This window comes from Eurytemora carolleeae, unplaced genomic scaffold (genome assembly GCF_000591075.1).
Source record: "Eurytemora carolleeae unplaced genomic scaffold, Eaff_2.0 scaffold1246, whole genome shotgun sequence".
Taxonomy (NCBI): Eukaryota; Metazoa; Arthropoda; class Copepoda; order Calanoida; family Temoridae; genus Eurytemora; species Eurytemora carolleeae.
The window spans coordinates 1-6576 of NW_019397146.1; positions in this window are offsets into that span (position 1 = coordinate 1).

A 6576-nucleotide genomic window follows, 5' to 3' on the forward strand; every position below is an offset into this window, starting at 1 on the left:
TTGTCATCTTTAAACCTTGATTACATCAAACAATAAAATTTCAACCTGAACATTTCAGACGTATTGGACACAGACAGACAAGTCTGTAGAATAGGCAAATGATTAATATTGTCAAATATATAGGTACATTTTTAAATGTTCTAAAATCACGCCTTGTCATAAAATTTTAATTTTGAATCATAATAAAGGATCAAATTAATTCATTAATTATATCTAGCTAAAGGATTAAATTAATTCATTAATCACATCTAGCTAAAGGATCAAATTAATTCATTACTCATATCTAGCTAAAGGATCAAATTAATTCATTAATCACATCTAGCTAAAGGATCAAATTGATTCATTAATCATATCTAGCTAAACCTAAGTAACAATTTTGCGAAAAATCCGCGGAAATTCCCATGAATCTTTCCCAGCTATTCTGAGGAATTTCTCGTAACCCATTCCGAGGAATTTCTCATAACCCTATCCAAGGAATTTCTTGTAACCAATTCCAGGGAATTTCTTGTTACCAATTCTGCAAAAAAAACCGGAGAAAATGTCGACAAAATTTGTGGAAATTCTAGGGAATTTCCAGCTAAAAATTCGTCAGAACCAATTCCTGGGAATTTCCTGGGAACTATTCCTAAGATTTTCTAAAGAGTTCCTCAGGCATATGTTGAGATATTCTCAGCATATTCCTGAGCAAATACAAGGATATAATTAATTCATTAATCATATCTAGCTAAAGGATAACATTAATTCATTAATAATATCAAGCTAAAGGATCAAATTAATTGATTACTCATATCTAGCTAAAGGATCACATTAATTCATTAATAATATCAAGCTAAAGGATCAAATTAATTCATTAATCATATCTAGCTAAAAATTACTATAAAAGTTTTAATTTTTAGTTGCAGACTCTTAACCTCTCAAGGATAACTAAAAGTGGCGTTTAATAGTAAAATAAGAAAACAAAAGAAAAGTTTGTGGTCTGAACAAAAAAGGTGTGGTCTGGACAAAAAATGGTGTGGTCTGGACAAAAAAGTGTGGTCTGGACAAAAAAGGTGTGGTCTGGACAAAAAAAGTGTGGTCTGGATAAAAAAGGTGTGGTCTGGACAAAAAAGGTGTGGTCTGGACAAAAAAGGTGTGGTCCGGACAAAAAAGGTGTGGTCTGGACAAAAAAGGTGTGGTCTGGACAAAAAAAAGTGTGGTCTGGACAAAAAAAGTGTGACTTATCTAAGATCAAAGATATAAGGATTAGAAAATCAGAGTTAGCCACAGAGAATCAATTTTTTTAAAAAATTAGAATGGGTTTGTATACCTGAATAACTATTACCATCATAGTGTATACAGTGATAACCAGAAAACTCTGGAAAAGGAGGACGACTTCTATGCTCAAGTTATGATTTCAAATAGTTTAACGAGCATAGAACAAAGAGTGATCGGTGAACATAGCCCCAATTAAATTAATTACTCATTTTATAAGTGTTTGGCAAAACTATTTGCTTTGTATCAACTTCAAATACACTTAAGTATTGCTGTAAAGTCGTCTTCCAATTCCATATTTTTCTGGTTTTTACTGAATAGATTTACTGTATATTACTGTATATTGAATAGATTCTGAGTCTTATTATGCAGTTAGGAATTTATTCTAAACCATGCCCTGTTTTGATAAGATTATTAATCTTCAATCTTGAAAACTAGTTATACATTTGAAAGATAACAAATTAAACTTATTCAATATTTTAAAACAATAGAGATTCTAAGGATTAGAAGAAGAAATCATGGAGTTCTATCGGAGACCCCCACGGAAATCTTATCGGAGACCCCCTGATTTTTAAACCCTCCCTAATATTCTTACCAGAAATTAGCATTTTCTTTTTTTTAAATTGTTTGGAAAATGTTTTTCTATTGTTTTCCAAAATTTCATAAAAATTCATTAAAAACTGAATTAGCCATTGTTTGGATTGATATATAAATAAATACTATTTACCAGCCAGGGAACTCAGCTTAACTGAAAATTTACCATGAAAAGTCAAGTTAGAATCTTAAAACAATAAGAAGTATATACCCGTGGTTCTACCGAGTTTCTAAATCAAAATGCGAGGCAAATCTGAAATATGGTTTATGCGGTATAATTAGCCATACCAGTTTTTCCTTTTTCGGGCCCAAACTTTTTGTTGGACCTTACGTGACCCCACGGAAGGATTATGGATGATCGAATTTTCAAAATATTTTCCAGCAACAAAATTTTTAAAATCCAAGAATTTTTTTTTTTTTTACGATGAATACAATGTTCAAAATTAAAATAGAAGATGAATGAATACTATAAGTTGTGTATTCTGGATAGAGGTTTAGGATATAAAAGGAAATGGTATATTTCCCTCAAGAGTTGAATTTTTAAATAGTTTACAACAATATAATTATACATATTTTGTTCAAATATAGATATAGATATACATTGCCTATCTAGTTGAAGTGCCCAGCGCTGTCTTTGTTTTTTTTAGAAACACTTGAAGTTTAGAATTTAAAAAAATTAATTTTGAAAAAAATATTTAAATTGAAAAAATGGCATTTAAAAAAATTAGATTTTTTAGCCTTAGTTACCCCAGGAGTACCTAAGGATTTGATTTGGTAAGCTTTATATATTTATATATATAGCTTGCCAATATAATATTTATAATATATAGTTAACAACCCAATCCCTGATGTTTAATAGATTAGCATAAAACCTAATCAGTATTCATTGCTGAATGATACAGAGAGGACAACCTAATCCCTGATGTGAAACATATTAATAGACGACCTGAGATACAAAGAGAACAGGAGATTAGTTACCTACCTAATCCCTGCTGAGTAATAGATTAGTATAAAACCTACTCAGTACTCATTGCTGAATGATACGGAGATGTCAGGAGATTAGTTAACAACCTAATCCCTGATGTGTAATAAATTAATAAAAGACCAGAGATACAGAGAGAACAGGAGATTAGTATCCCTGAGATCTTAACCTCAACGGTCGGAGTGGTTCAGGTTACAAAACCATGTGAATGAATGCAGATCACGTTTGATAAACAGTGAAAGATGTGCGCAAGCTGCAGGAAGATTGGTCAAGATGTTAAGCTAGATGAAGAGCACGTGATCCTCAGATGTTCCCATGTAGCAACTCCACACGCCGGAATACAAGGTGTATAATCGCCTCCTAGCATGCAGAATATCCATAAATACAGGAAGTTAAATGGTTGAATAATTTATTAAAATCATGATGGTCCTAAAAGCCAGGTACCTGCGTTAAAAGTACAGGTATTTAATATAACAATCTGTTCAAAAATTAAGTTGATAACATGTTTTGAATTGCTGTACTAAAGAACATACTAAACCTAGAGTTTAGCGGGGTCAAGGATGTTGACCTAGGGCTACAGAGTACTACGGGNTATACAGGAATGGAAACTTCTTAGTTGGATCAGAGCTGTGGGAAAAACAAGATGATTCTGGATGAAGAAGAGCACAGGAAACCCATCAATGAGTACATGAAACCCAGTTGCAGGACGGACAATCTCAGAAGCAGTCAAAACTGCTAGGTTGGATCGGAGCACAGGAAACCCATCACTGAGTACAGGAAGCCCAGTGGTAGGACGGACAATCTAAGGAGCAGTCTAAATTGCTAAGTTCGATCAGAGCACAGGAAACCTCTCACTAAGTACAGGAAACCCAAACCTGTGACTCTGGATGAACTGCAGTAGCAGTAAATCTACATCGCTTTAGTTCATTATTTCTTTTTATTTTGTTTCTCTTTTAATATAAATGTTCAACTATTTTGTTCTTTTATTGGTGTGTGACTTGATGACTACTAGAATATTGATATCCCCCTTTGGGGGTTCCATTCATATTTAACTATTTACCAATATTACTAGCTTGAGGACCCAGCGTTGCTCAAGGTACTCAAAGTTACTTACGCCTTTTACCCGGGCTCAGTCGAAAAATACAATTTTAGCTATTTTTAACAGTAAAAGTAGACCCACTCTTTTTATAGTCTCAAAACTAGGGTTTCCAACCCAAGTAGATTTTAAGCTTGTGTGCAATTGCGAGCCATTGCACACAATTCCGCACAATTGCGCGAAATTCGAGAACAGTTGCGCGCAAATCCGCGCAACGGAATTGCGATTGGAAACCCTACTCAAAATCAATCTAAGAACATTTCCGTGGTTCTCCAAAGTTCCCCATATAAAATTTGAGGCAAATCGGTCAAGGGGCTCTGGAGTTTTGATTGGACATACAAATATTACAACTTTATGTATATATACATTCAAAGTATCAGGTTTCAGCAGTCAAGGATGCAAGAAATTATTTTGCTTGGAAATCTAATTTATGAACTCTTAGAAATGGATTTTAATCAAATCTTTAAATCAAAATTTCATTATAACATCATTTCAAAATACTTAAAGGGAAAGTTAATTTCAGGCGATCCTCCCATATACAGATTGGTCTTTTCGGTTCATTCTCTTTTATCCCAGTAAATTTGAGGAGGAAGATGAAGGAAGAAGAAAAAAGAAGAAAGAAGAAGAAGAAGAGAAAGAAGAAGAAAGGAAACGAAAGAAGAAGAAAGAAAAAAGAAGAACGAAGAAGAAGAAGAAGAAGAAAGAAAGAGAAAGAAGGAGAAAGAAGACGAAGAAGAAGAAAGAAGAAGAAGAAGAAAAAGACAGAAGAAGAAGAAGAAGAAAGAAGGAGGTAGTGTAGAAGAAAAAGAAGGAGAAAGAAGAAAAAGAAGAAGAAGAAAAACGAAGAAGAAAGAATAAGAAAGCAGAAGATAGAAGAAGAACTATAAAGAAGGAGAAAGAAAAAGTAAATGAAAGAAGAAGAAATAAGGAAAAAGAAGAATAAGTAGAAAGAAGAAGAAGAAGAAGAAGAAGAAGAAGAAGAAGAAGAAGAAGAAGAAGAAGAAGAAGAAGAAGAAGAAGAAGAAGAAGAAGAAACAGACTGAAATATATTTTCAATAAATGTGGAACTAACATCTACTTTTTTACTCTACAGAGGTTTGGTCCATCACCATCACTGAATTTTAAATAAAGAAGTAATTCTTAAATTATGGAGTCTCTTGAATTTCATCAACAGCCCCTTTAACTTTATAGTTTACATACCTCTTAGTGATCCCTGGGAGGTATTTCTTATGAGTGGTGAAAATATAAAAATAAATGAAATTTTATTAAACTTTATTATACTGTACACTTTCCTATCCAATGTAGCAATATAGATAGATAGACACCAAGACAGATAACAGTTCCGTTGTGAATTGGACATGACACTCTACCAATAAAGGGTCACTTGAAATCACGTTTACATTGCCTTTCAGGGAAATTATTAATCAAGAATAAAATTATTTTAATTCTGAATATTATTTCACATCATTAACACCCTGTATTTTAATTTATCTCTACATAACAATCCCTCTGATCTCACCCTGCCACAGATCACCTGACAATCTCCTTCCTTCCAATCAGCTTCTTACCTATACAAAACATATCTTTATTTATATATATGTGTAACCAATTATATTCAGTATCGTTAATTAACTTCGGAACAACCACTCAAAACAACCAACCCTGGTTAGGCGGGTCCAAACTGCATAGTAAATTGTGATTTCTTATTTGTATAATAGCTCATGCTTTGTAGTTGAATAAATATATGAATATGAATATAGATACATTTTTAAATGTTCTAAAATCACGCCTTGCCATAAAATTTCAATTTTGGAACCATAATAAAGGATTAAATTAATTTATTAATCGTATATAGCTAAAGTATGAAATTAATTCATTAATCGTATCTAGCTAAAGGATTAAATTAATTCATTAATCATATCAAGCTAAAGGATATAATTAATTCATTAATCATATCTAGCTAAAGGATCAAATTAATTCATTAATCATATCTAGCTAAAAGATCAAAAAGTTCATTAATCATAATTATCTGAAAGATCAAAAAGTTCATTAATCATATTTATCTAAAAGATCAAAAAGTTCATTAATCATATCTATCTAAAAGATCAAAAAGTTCATTAATCATATCTATCTAAAAGATCAAAAAGTTCATTAATCATATCTAGCTAAATGATTAAATTTTTTGAAACATTGATCGAGCTTGAAAGAAAAGGATTAATTTAATTGGAAATCAAAATATTTGATGTGTACATTCTTTATGCTTCATGGAGAAATATTTCTTTCATCTTAAATATTATTTTAAATTAATTTATCATTTTCTTCTCTCATGTAGAACATCAGGCTTAACAGAAAATTCATTTTGTAAACAAAATAAAGGGAGTGACCGCTGACCGATAAGAATGAGTAGTTAAGCTGAAAGTTAAGCATTTTAGGATGAAATATTAGGATTGATTTTATGTGAGTAATATGTTTATACCGTACGTTAGATAATTGTTGTGTAAAGAGCGTAAAATTATTTATCAACTTTTACACAGAATCCAGATTGATTCGCTAGGTGGAGTGTCAACCCCGTCAAGCATGTTTTTGCAATTGTTTAATAATTATAATTCGCAGCAAAAAGCATAAACCAAATCTGCTGTGAACTAATATCATG